General features: G+C 34.8%; 1 pseudogene; it reads right to left on the bottom strand.

Moving 5' to 3' along the window:
• Positions 1-11,271: 11,271 nt before the first annotated feature.
• Positions 11,272-12,247, bottom strand: LOC111149923 (annotated as a pseudogene).
• Between the last annotated feature and the right edge of the window lie 1,844 nt (positions 12,248-14,091).

Raw genomic sequence — 14,091 nt, forward strand, 5'->3', positions numbered from 1 at the left:
TAATAAGAGAACTAGCTCAATTAAATAACTGGCGAAAGGTTTGCTCAGCTACCTCACAAAAGAAGATACACAAATGGCCAATATGCACATGAAAAGACACACAACACTATTAAAGAAATGCAGTTAAAATAACAAAGATGATTTTTTCCAAAAGGAGAAAAGTCAATGTTAAACAAATAAACAAATCTGAAAAAAAAAACACACATACACGCACACAAAAGGAGATATGGGTGCACATTCATTAGAAAGTTAAAAATTTTTAAAAGACAATACCAAGTGTTTACAAGGGAGTCCCATTTATCATTGCTGTAAAATGGTTTCAATACTTAAAAAAAAATTGGAGTTTCTTAAAAGTTACACATTCATATATCATATGATATATCATATACTATTTTATTCCAAGACATGCCTCCACAAACGAAAAACACATATACACATTAAAAAAACAAAAACAAAAACAAAAACAACTTGTATGCAGGGGTGCCTGGATGGCTCAGTCAGTTAAGCAACTGATCTTTTATTTCAGCTCAAGTCATGATCTCAGGGATGTGAGATCAAGCCCCATGTTGCACTCCATGTTGAGTGTGGAACCTGCTAAGACTGTTCCTCTCCCCCCAAAAAGCTTGTGTGCAAATATTCATGCATCATCATTTGTATTAGGAATTTTTTTGGGGGGGGGGCATGACTCGGATTGTATTAGGAAAATTTAAAACAAGTCAATATTCATCAAAATGTACATGAATATACAAATTTTTTACATACCTAAAATGGAATAATAATCTGCATAATAATGAAGTATTGACTCAGAAAACCTCATGGATGAATCTCAAAAGTATTATGAACAATTAAAATAACCAGGAAAAAATACATACATATACTATGAATTTATTTATATAAATTTTCAGGAAATTCAAGCTAATGTATAACAGCACAAATCAAATAATTTTTTTTGCTTGCTGACAAGGGTGGTTGTAGATCTAGATTTCAACAGAGCAAAAGAAAAATTGGAGGGTGATAGAAGTGTTTATTTGATTTTTTTTCATGGTTTCATATGTGAGTGTTTGTGTGTGGTGTACACATATATATGTAAAAGTTCATAAAATAGCACAATTTTAATATGTGTAGCTTATTGTACATCAATTATACATCAGCAAAGATACTTTAAAAGGCCTTGTTAATAAGTTGAAAAGGCAAGCCAGATACTAGATGAAACTTTGTAAAGTCATGTATCTCATATATAAATTATTCTGGAATATATAAAGAGCTCAGACAGTTCAATAACAAACAAAGAAGACAAACACTCAATAAAAAAATGGGTAAGCATTTGAAAACTTACTCAAAGTATATGCAAATCTAAGAAACTGGTACACAAAAAGATGAACACAATCCTTAGTCACCAAAGAAATACAAATGAATTCTATAATGAGATACCCCAACACATATTAGAAAGACTAAAAGTAAAAGTACTGAGAATGACAAGTATTAGTGTGAATGTGGACCAAGTAGAACTATCATAAACAACTAATTGATAAACAGTTCAGCATTATACTAGAAAGTTAAACACATGTTTAGTATTTTACCCATCAATTCCACTCCTTTGTATTTTCCCACATGATACATGTCTACACAAAGGCTTGTATGCAAATGTTCACAGCAGTTGTATTCTTAATAGTCAAAAATGGAAAGACATCAATCTTCTGCGAACAACAGTAAACATATTTTGGTATAACCATCAATTTATAAATTGGTAAAGAAATTGTGTTATACTCAGACAATAGAATAATATAGACAATAAAAGATAATAAAGACAAAAAAAAGGATGCAGCCACCTTAATGAATCTCAAAAGTTTTATATTAAGTGAAAGAAGCCAGACACAATAGGTTACATATTATATTATCTCACTTACATGAAATTTGGGGAACGTCCGTACTGATAGAATTAGTGGCTGCCTGAAGCTGGGATGGGGGAATGTGGTTGAATTTAAAGGGGAAAGTTTTTTGTGGTTACAGAAATGTTACATATCTTTTGTGGTGGTTCTGATTATCTGACCATATATTTGTAAAATCTAATTGCACACTTACCTTGGAAAAAATTACTTATATAAAGTATAATTCAATATAGTGGATCAAAATGAAAACAATATAATACAAAATAACTAAGTCATAATGGCATAGCATTGTCAACAGTACACATTTAGAGTTTTGCACCAAGTCTAGATACATCTTCTGCTCTGTCATAAGATGCAGAAGGGATTTGGACATAAAATTGTATTATTAAATCAATGACAAGTAATGATTGGGCACGATGAGCAGGAAGTGATTAGCCTATGAGAAGCCTTAGTAAAATACATGGACCCTAGAGAATGGAATATAAGCTCCATCATTAGCTAGGAACCTGCAACATAACTAAAGTTTTTAGCAGTCCAATTATTAAGAGCATGTTGGGATATCCCCTATAAATTGGGAAAATTTCCTGAATTCTGCATCCCATGCCACAATGAGGGAAGCAAAATCCCTGGGAATATATGTGCCACTGCTAGGAATTTTGTTCCAGCCCATATATTAGTTGACATTGAAAGAATTTTGCATCAGGCCCAGGCAGAAGTGAAAAGAGTCTTGTCCAATAAATCTCCTGTATGTCTAATCCTATCCTGGCATCTGCTTCTCAGAAATACCTAAACTAATAGGGCATGACTCCTCTCACAGGAATTCTTTGCACAGGTACTTCCCATTGAGGCCCTCCCTGCCTAATTTTGCTTTATTTCCTTTCTCCTTTGCAAGCTCTGGATCTGCACTACCAACTTCCATGATCCTCTGACCCAACCAACCCTTTATATTTCACAGGTTTTACCCCTCATTATAGTGTTTGCACTCCAAACTCCATCTCAGCCTCTGCTTACTGGAATACCTGAACTGTAAAACATGTCCATACAAGATTCATTAATGAGTGCTCAGAGCTGTTTCAGTCATAATAACCCCAAAGTGGAAGCAGCTTAGTCTCTTGAAAAGATAGACAAAAGTAGAATATTGGCACAATGGAATACCAGTAAACAATAAAAAGTAATGAATAACATATGCACAATAGTGTGGATACATTTCAAGAATATTATTGCTGATTGAAAGACTGAACATAGAACACCTACTGTAGGATTCCATTTATAATGATTTTTCTAAAAAAGAAAAATATAATCCATATAGGCACATAATCAGTGGTGGCATGCAACCAGGCATAGGGTAGGGATTAACTGGAAAGTGCCACCCAGAATGTTTTGAAGAAATGGAAATGTTCTATCTATTAATTAAGGTTGATGGATGTTTGAGTGTATGTATTTTTAAAAATTCATTAAAATATTCACTTAGAGAGTTATGATATATAAATTATACTTAAACTTTTTTGTAGAGTATATGTCAAGACAAACCGTAGTTCACAATGGCCATAAAAACACGCATGTATGCATGATACAGTGGACCCTTGAAAAGCACAGATTTGAATGCAGATTCACTTATAAATGGAAGTTTTGTTGTAAACACAGTACAGTACTATAAATGTATTTTTTCTTCCTTATGCCTTTCATAACATTTTCTTTCTCTTGGCTTACTTTATTGTAAGAATATGGTATATAATACATATACAGAATAGGTGTTAATTGACTGTTTATGTTATCGGTAAGGCTTCTAGTCAATTGTAGGCTATTAGTGGGTAAGTCTGTGCTGGAGTCAGAAGCTATGTGTAGATTTTGGCTCCATGAGGGGAAGGTAGTGCCCCAAACCTTTCATTGTTCAAGGGTCAACTGTATATACATAAGCACGTATATAAATAAATGGTTTATCTGCCCCCAATTCCTTAAAGATATACAATATGACAGAGATAAATTAACAGTTCTTGTCTGTTAATTATATATCAAGGACAAATCACTATCCTGGGCCCTTCACTTGCTTATCACTTTAACAATCATATGGGGTAGGATATCATTCATATGTTTTTTTAAAGAAGCAGCTTAAACTCAGATAATCCCTTACATTGAAAATCCAAGATCACACAACAGCAAGAACCAAAGAATGATTCAGATGTAGGTCAGCCTGACTGAAACCCTACATTTGCTCCATTGTAACCATACTATTGCTCTGTTACTCTCTAGAATTAGACATTCTCAAACCTGGTCAGTGCAATAAAAGTGAAAGGGTTCTATCCAGTGATTACCGTTACTAGAGTCTTTTAGAATTATTCTGAACCAGTGCCTTGAATCAGGCCATGCTTTTTAGTTAAAAGGTCACTTACCCAGCATCTCACATGTAATGGACACAGGAGTTGGAAGTACATAAGACTGATGGCTAGGAAAAAGTATTTTTAAAAGAGGGGCCCTTTCTGTTATTAAATGAAATATACAAAAATAAAAGAATTTCAAATTCTTGTTGAAAAGATATAGGATTCAAGAAGTCTCTGTTAATGGAAATTATCTTTTTTTATGGTTTTGGTGATCTGGAATATTAGCTATCTGCAAACATTTCTAATTACCCCCCTATAAAATTAAATGAATACAAATCTCATTATAAAGCTTGATTAATCACTACGTAAGCTTCCTTGTTGTATTTGCCCCTCAGTTTCTTGAGAATCATTAGCCATCAAATCCAGTGATTAAACAAGAAACATCCCAATAGCCAATATCTCTAACAGGTGTTACAGTAGCCTTAAAAACCTAAGGCTTATTGATTTTGTTCGAATATGATGGATATTGGAAGCTTCATTAATTCTTTAAAGGCCGGGGAAAAATGTATTATTGCTTTTAGGTACATAGGAACTGAAAGTGTTCAAATACCAGTGAGCTTCAGAATATATATCAAGATAAAAATCAATGTCTTTCAGGTTAATCTTCATTATACATTTACAGTAGTGAGTGGTTTTCTAAGTGTGCCCCAAACCTTCCAATTCAGACTAAAAAGCATTATTTTCAGTCTAGTAAACTCACTCATAAGAGTTAAATTATACAATGTATTGAATTTAGCTCTGAAATGAGAACACAGAATTGGTTGGAAGGCTGCCTTATCAGGAAAGATTAAAGGGAATACATATTTATAGCTAAACTGAAGGGGAGATAGGTTAATTTGTACATATATTTGAAGAAAGCAAATGTCAGGGCAAAAGAGGAATTATTTATTTTTGTATTTATTTTTGTATGAGGTCTTATATAATATTGAAATTAAATTAATTGCAAAATTGTACTCTGCATTCCCTAAAAGAGGACTTACACAGTTGGGAGTGTCAGGGTGAAATATAGAAATGGGGATATTTGGTGAAATTTGAACGATAAGCTGTATGCAGTCCTTGTGGGAAAGTAGTAAAACTGAAATGGACTGACATCATTCTAAGAGATGTGTTGAACTTAATAAGTGGCAGAAACTGGATGTTTTATGTTCTCATTGCTACTGTTTTCATGACAAGTTTTGTGTGGGTGGAGAGGTGTAGGTATTTCAAGAATTTCTGGAGATCTGTTCATGCTAGATTTTGAAATAACTATTTATTTTTTTAATTTTAAGATATTTTATTCTTAAGTAAGCTTTACACCCAATGAGGGACTCGAACTCAACCCTAAGACCAGGAGCCACATGCTCTACAGACTGGGTCAGCCAGGCACCCCTGTTCATTCAAGATTTTAAGATGCATCCTCCACATAAACAAGAATAATATTAAGTTATTACTTAATATTATATTAAGTTATTACTTAATATTATATTAAGTAATTACTTAATATAATATTAAGTTATTACTTAATATAATCCATGGATCATGGATGATCCATGATAGGTCATTGAATTGTAGTAGAATTGCATTAATTAAACTGTATTAAATACTTCAGCATAAAGAATTCCAATATTTGGGATTTAAATTAATTTCAAAATTGTACTCTGCATTCCCTAAAAGAGAAAAGCAACAAACAAAAAAATAATACCACCACACCAACAACAGCAATGATGATAAAAATAGAAAAAATAATTTTAAATCCATTATGTCCAGGAATGTAAAGTGTGAATTGCACCTTCATTAAACTCGGTTCATGGACCTCCCACAGAATAAGCCACACTGCACTCTATGCCAATCTTGTATTAAAAATAAGTTTTTAATACGGTGCAATCTAAATATAAGCCAAAGGTAGCATCTGGTGCTTGACCAAAGAAAGCTCTCTTTATTTAGACATGCTTAAGGAATTTGGTAAGGTGACTATGGTCTATAGAGAAGTAAGCCCTAAGTATTGACTTTACAACTTAAATCCTGTATGGGATGCAACTCCATTCTATTCAAATGAACTCCTTTGGTTCTCACACTATTATACAGACACTTTCGTTGACCCTTATGAAAAGGAAATGAATGAATACAGAAGTAATGTAACTTGCCCAAGCCCAAAGATGTAAAGTGGGAATGGGCAGACACCTTATCCAACAAACTCAAATATGTCTGCTGTCCATACCTGTCCTGTTACCTACTTCCCTGTAGTTCAACTTAGTGCTTTTAAAACTGTAGTGTGCATCGACATCATCTACAGGCAGTGGTGTAAATGACTTCCCAGCTCTGTACTCAGTAACGTTGCATTTATATCTTGAAATTGGCTGTGGTGTGAGTTTCTATGCCACCGAAATAGACAAATACTATAAATCAGGGTCTTTTTCTTTTCTTAAAGAAAGATTTCTAGGACCCACCTCAAAGTTTCTGACTCAACAGGTGTTGAATTGATTCCAATAATTTGCACTTCTCACAGGTTTATAGGTGATGCTGTTGCTTATGGTCTGAGACCAAACTTTGAGAACCACTAATATCAATCATATTTTCCTCCATATGTTGATAGGTTTCTTAAAGAGGTTGAATAATACATTAAGGCAGTATGTATTTATAAAATTATATTTATCTTGGCTTTTAATTAGACCCAATGATGTTAAATTAATCTTTCATCAAATTTTAGGAGAATATAGATAACTAAACTAGTAAAGGGGAAAATATAAAACTTTATGTATTTATTTATTTTAGAGAGGGAGAGAGAGGGGGGCAGGGAGAAGGTGCAATGGAAGAGGGAGAGAGAATCTTAAGCAGGTTCCATGCCGAGTTTGGAGCCCACTGAGGGGCTTGATCTCACAACCCTGAGACCATGACCAGATCTGAAATCAAGAGTGAGACCCTTAACTGACTAAGCCACCCAGGTACCCCCCAAAATATAAATTAAAACTTTATTAATGGTATGGGGAAAAATTAAATACAGCTCTATTAGGTGATTAGGTTGCTTAGTTAGGTGAAATATACAGTCTCTTTTTTAATGTAACAATTTTTATATATTTAAATTGGACTAAGCATTTACTTAATACTGGAAAAAAATAACCTGTATTTTTCTATAGACTGGAAAAAACATGGCAAGTTAATACCTGAACTTACACACTAGTTCCTAAGAGTTGTAAGAGAAATAAAGTTAATATATAGTCTCAGCAGTTTTAATACCCATAAGAATTACATTCTTCTTTTAAAAAGATTTTATTTCTGGGGTGCCTGGGTGGTTCAGTGGGTTAAAGCCTCTACCTTCAGCTCAGGTCATGACCCCAGGGTCCTGGGATCGAGCCCCGTATTGGGCTCTCTGCTTGGCAGAGAGCCTGCTTCCCTCTTTCTCTGCCTGCTTGTGATCTCTTTCTCTCTGTCAAATAAAGAAATAAAATCTTTAAAAAAAAAAAGATTTTATTTCTTTATTTGAAAGAGAGAGAGAACAAGCAGTGAGAGGTGCAGATGGAGAGAAAGAAGCAGACTCCCCGCTGAGCAGGAAGCCCAATGTGGAGCTCAAACCCAGGACCCTGAGTTCATGACCTGAGCTAAACACAGACGTTTAACTGACTGAGCCACCCAGGTGCCCCATAAGAGTTACATTCCTGAGTGTATACATAATGTTACTGTCCTTATTTGTTTCAATTTTAATTCTTCCAAATTCCAGTGATTCATTCCCATACAATGTTCTTAAGACTCTCCTTAAATTATTTTTCTCAAAATTATTTATTTATACCAAAAGTCAAAAGAGGGGAAATCTAGTGGTGTGAATGATATTAAAGTATAATAAAAATTAAGTGTTAAATATCTGAGTGAATTTACAAATATTTTTTTAATGTAATAATTTACAACTGTCATTAAAATTTTGGATCAATTTATTTTTTACTATTGCTCGAAGATAACAATATATTGAATACAATTGGAAACATCTTAATTTAAAGGAGTAACTCTCTAAGAAAATATTTGGAAATTTAAAAAATTATAAAATGGCAACTTACATTACATTTATGAAACTATAAACAGAAACTCTACTGGCCCTGTTCCCTAGGTTGGAATGCACACAGGATGCTTGGTTCTCTAGATAGATAGATTGAATTAGATAGATAGATAAATAGATAATAAATAGATAACAGATAAATAGATGATAGATGATAGATATAAAAATAGAGATAGAGATATAGAAGTATAGGTATAAAGATATAAAGATACAAATTTATCTATTTCATACCTGTATCTATACACTTACACCTACACACACATACATATATGTAATATATACAGATACAGAGAGAGAGGATGTCTGAGAGAGTGTATCTTTAAAAGCCAAAATATTTAGGAAAAAGTTTTTTATCCTGTCTTCTGTGCATTACAACTACCCCATTGCTAAACTCCAAGGTAGTAATAGTGTGCTCGCAAGCAGTACACAATATACTGGCAAACATGGTCGCCCTGTTGTGTATTTGTGTATTAGGTACAGTTACTGGAACTGGTCCTAGAAGAAAATTTATGATTATTAAAGCTGCATGTGTGTCAAATACATTTTCATTCTTAAACTTAGCTCTGTCATTCTCAGAGGCACAGGATGCTGAACACCATACACCTGTCTTGGATCCATGCTTATTGTTACATTAAAGATACACTACCTATATCCTTATGACCTCAAGTCTTAGGTCATTGGGATGTTGGAACTATGGTCTAGCTTGGGATTTACATACTCCAACTGCCTAATTGTTTTCTTCTTGATTAGTAAGTTTTATAGAATTTGTTTTTCCGGGGCTGTTAAGTGAATCATCCCTTTTACAAATAGTGCGTCTTCAGGTAACTTGATAAACTATGTCAAGACTTCACGGTCAAATCAAGTATAATGCTTCTTTGAGCTTCGCCAATCACCTGCATTGAAATGCATCATTAAACAGTTAAGCTTCTTTTGGTGATAAGAGAGGAATAAAATATCTTAGCTCTTGATTCCAAATGTACAACATGATATGAGTTGGAAAGGAAGGCAGACTCATGTTTTTTGGCTCCAGATCTCTTCATTGCTGGCTGCTGTGAAAGACGTATGTTTTCAGCAGGCAGAAATTGACAGGAATACATAAGCTGTTTTGGCAAACAGGTTTGCATTTGGCCTTTTCCAGCTGATGTACCAAGATGATGAAAGGCCCCAAATAAATTAATGATCTTTTTAAATTTTATTTCTTTCCCACCTTAAAGTCAATGAAAATATAGGGAGGACTGAAAAGAGATTAAAAAATGGAAACAAACAACAACAAAAAGGGATAGCTGAGAGAACAAGAAGAGCATTGAAGCAAATTAATTTCTACCTGTTACACTGGAAAAATAATTTAACCCTTACTTACTAAATGTTGGACATTGAGCTGACAGTTTGAATACAGAACTTTTGTTCAAATGGAGAGACAGGACATATTAGCAAGCACTTGTATTATGATGAACACTGTATTAAAAGCATGAACAACAAGAAAAAGGAGTACATTGAACCTGCTTAGTTCCTTAGTTCCTCTTTTTACCTGCTTTGCTCTGCATCTTTCTTTGGGTAAGACATTTTTTTTCCCCTAGTTTTTACCATTTATTGAATGGTAAAATGACTCTCTATGTCATGATGGCCACAAACTTCCCAACTCTACTACTCTTTCCAGTACATTTTGGAGGGGAAAAAAAAATCTCATAATCTAAAAACCCATAACAATAAAACAATGTTGGAAACTGCCATGAAAACACAAGGTGAATGAAAAAAAAAAATCTTTTCTAAGAGTCAATAAGACAGGACAATAAGATCAGGAAGTACACCAAAGAGTAAAAATGAATCAAATTCATCAAATTATGTATATTAAGTGTACAGCTTTTTGTATGTTAATCATAACTAATTTGAGTGGTTTTATAAAAAGAATCATGCCGAAGAAAATCATGATTTTTGGCTCAATCTTGATTTAAGACTATTAACAAAAATTTGCTTGCAATGCATGTAGTCTGCTATATACAATAGATGATTTTATATACAGATTTAAAACCAATATATTTTGTATTTATGATTCAGAAGCACCTTTAAGCATTTTTAAGTAGCAGAAACATACATAATAGTTCTAAGCAGAAATAATCTCTGCAAAATATCCTGTGTTTTTACTGCAAAGACACACAAATAACAGTCTCAGGTTATTAAGAAAATGTCAAAAAGTGTTTTTTTGTATAGTAAGAGTATGTTTTGGGGAGTGAGGAAAGAATAACAGCTTTCCTTTTGGTCTAAAATACTCAACATTTTAAAAAACAAAATAAATAAAATACTCAACATTTTGAAGTCATGAAACTGAGAAGGTAGCAGTCTCTAGAGGAGTCAGAATCCCTAGAGAAGGGAAATCCAGCACGTAAGCACACCTGGGTTTTGTCCTCCACTCCTCCACGATGCTCAGCTCAGGCTCCCACTTCAAAAGAACGGTTAAGGTCACTTCTATTTCAGAAGCATAAACATTTGGTAGTAGGAATGATGTTTTTATCTTATTAAGTGGAATGAATGGCAATTTCTATAATGTTTTGCAAGTTCAGACATAAGAGCCTCTGGAGGCTCCTGGATGGCTCAGTGGGTTAAGCCTCCACCTTCAGCTCAGGTCATGATCTCAGGATTCTGGGATCGAGCCCCACATTGGGCTCTCTGCTCAGGGGGGAGCCTACTTCTCCCTCTCTCTCTGCCTGACTCTCTGGTTACTTGTGATCTCTCTCTGTCAAATAAATAAAATCTTAAGGGGGGGGGGAAGAGCCTCTGAATCAAAACCCACGAAGCTGCAGGCCATGTTAGGGGTGTGAGGGTAACATCTGGATCCGCCAGCCTGTGTGCCCCGTAAGCAGGATGTATGGAAGGTATGGGCAACCTGCTGACCAACTGTCAATGATGTTGCAGAATTGAATGTAGTTCCCTTTCTATCATGAATTATAATCACAGTTGTACCCTTTTTCTTGTTATTATAATCTCATTGGAGGCTTTTCATTAACACCTTATTCTTCCAAACACATTTGGGGCACAGCGTATTGTCTTCCAGGTGCAGAGGGGAGGGAGCACATGGAAAATCACAGGCAAGAAGCAAGAAGGGTACACACACTCTCCTCTGTTTTTCAGGCACCCAGGCTAGTCCTGCATGAAATTGCAGGTGGACCCAATGCTTTTTCTCTGCAGGGCCTGTGCACTGCCTGATCCCATAGACTTCCTGTGGTGATTCCCCTGTCTCCATCTTCCCCATCCTGGCTGCAATTCTGGACCTGGAAGCAAAAGCAGCCTCTGGAGCTGAAGCTGTCACAACAGTATCAACTCTCTTTAGGAGATCATTAGACCCAACAAGGGCAGACACCCTCCATCCTCAGGGGGAGCAGCCACTTCCTGAGGGTATCTCCATCAGAAGATACCCTTTTCCCCCAGAAACTTTCCAGGGACATTTCCCCATTATCCATTTTTGATCTCCTTTGTGACCCTGTGACAATCCTGGCCTCCTTTGCAGTGACAGGAATGTTCATCTTTCGATCAGGGTAAGCATATCCGCAGAGTCATTTAACTGCATCTCATTTCTGGTCTGTGGTGCTTTGGTTCTTGGTGCCAGACCTAAAGGTGCCTCGGTGAAGCAGATTGGCTGGTAGTAGTTTGAAAGGTACTAGAGGAATCAGTATCTTCTTCTTCGATTGCCTTATGTTGTCTTTTCTGAATAGGAAGTTTTGTCTTCTTTCATAGATCTTTTCCGTTTGGTCCCATTCTCCAAGGTTCTTTGTTAACTTTGGTTTACTAGAAGCCTGCTGTTTCTCTTTTACGTTTCCTGACACAGGTTGGGGTTTGCAAGTTAGATGTTCTTCCTATGACTTCTTTGTGGGGTTCTTGTTGTCTTTTTCTTTCTTCATATCCAAAGAGAAGTCAAAGTTGACAAAAAGGAAATTCTTATTTCTGAAATGTGGGCAAGACATTTCTTATCTCTGTCCCACTAAACGGCGACTAGAAGAGAACATAAAACTCTAAGTGTAGTTGTGTAGTTGAGTGAAATACTTACCTCTATTCTGTACTCTAAAAATTTGTACAGGGGCGCCTGGGTGGCTCAGTGGGTTAAGTCTCTACCTTCGGCTCAGGTCATGATCCCAGAGTCCTGAGATCAAGCCCCACATCCGGCTCTCCGCTCAGCAGGGAGCCTGTTTCCTCCTCTCTCTCTCTGCCTACTTGTGATCTCTGTCTGTCAAATAAATAAATAAAATCTTTAAATAAATAAATAAAAATAAAAATTGGTACAGAATAGTCCAAATTAAGCACCCACACTGGTCAGAAAGAAAATAAGTAAAATGAAATGGATATACATTGATGGGTAGTACTGCTCAAATGGAGAATATATGTGCCCATCTGAACAAATTGAAACCGGAAAAGAAAAAACAAAAGTGTCTCTGTAGTCCAGAAGCAGGAGATAAACATGTCCCAAAACAAAGAAGCCAAAAAGGACGGTTATCAATTAAGTCTCACGTGAATCTTACGGAATAAATTATGTAGGGAGGAAGAGACAGAACTGACTGGATAGTCACGAAAGGTGTCATAACAGAGGTAGAACTTTGTTCAACTTTGACAGATCAGTATCTAGAAGGTTATAGAGGAACAGGGGATATTTTTATGTGAAAGCCGTGGCAGATATTGTGCTTTAATGCAGGTATTGGACTATTCAGGGTTTTTGTTTTGTTTTATTTTGTTTTGTTTTTTTTTTTCCCCCAGAAGAGTTTGAGTAGATTGGAGAGTAAGGTCCAGATAAAGTAGCTTGAAACGAGCGAAAAATATACATTAGGTGGAACTTTTATTGAAACTATCAATATAAAATTTAAATTATTGGGAAATATTGAGGATGTGGGAGATGGGTGTAATGTAGTTTTATAAAAGTAACAACTTAGATATAAAAATATATTATTTGACCAGGTATTCTCCTTATATTAAATTAAATATTGAATTAAATATCTTTTTCAAAAAAATCAAAGCCAGTTAAAGAGATTTAGTATTCTATTATTCTGTATGTGGCTATTATTACAGGCATAAGAGGGCTTGAGCTATGGTAGAAAATGGCTCGGAGAAAGTTCTACCTCAAAGAAAGGAGCTGGAGTAGAAACACTTAAAGCTATTTTAGATCTCCATTTTGTTCTTTTGCATGAAAATATGTATTATATATGCATAGCCCATATTTCTTCCACATATAATGGGGATTTCCATCTTCTAAAATTAAAAGTTAGAAATGGACCATTGATGTGCATTTAAAAAGGTAGAATTATGTACTGTAATACTGACATATAAAATTTGTTCCACTAATGTGATCTCCTGTTAAATGTTCATGATCGAGATTTTAGAGATGTATTTAGAAATCTTTGTTAAAGGAAAAATTAAAAATTCACAAATAACTTTCTTGGTCATATTTCCAATTTTAGTCAGTTTGTCGAAATAACTTATTCAGCAAATTGGTCTCCAACATCGGAAGAGCTGCCAAATTCACTATATTTAATTTATATGAAAGAAAATTATATTTTTAAAAATTATGGTCCTCCTTTTCTAGTGCCATGCTCAGAAGTTAAAGTATAAATAGTCTCAGATTTACTGATTTACTACGATCCAGATGTATTTTTTTTTTCCCCCAATCTGGTCAATGCTGTTGCTGATTAAATGAAAAACAAGTAAATTATATTAATTAGGAATCAATACTAATGGAAGGGATACATTAGAATCTAAAATTGTAATATCAAGAGCAAATGCTTGCAGAGGTTCAATTTAATGAAAGACTTAAGAGTCAAGA

The sequence above is a fragment of the Enhydra lutris genome, unplaced genomic scaffold, assembly GCF_002288905.1.
Source record: "Enhydra lutris kenyoni isolate GAN:26980312 unplaced genomic scaffold, ASM228890v2 scaffoldscaffold22, whole genome shotgun sequence".
In the NCBI taxonomy this organism is placed as follows: Eukaryota; Metazoa; Chordata; class Mammalia; order Carnivora; family Mustelidae; genus Enhydra; species Enhydra lutris.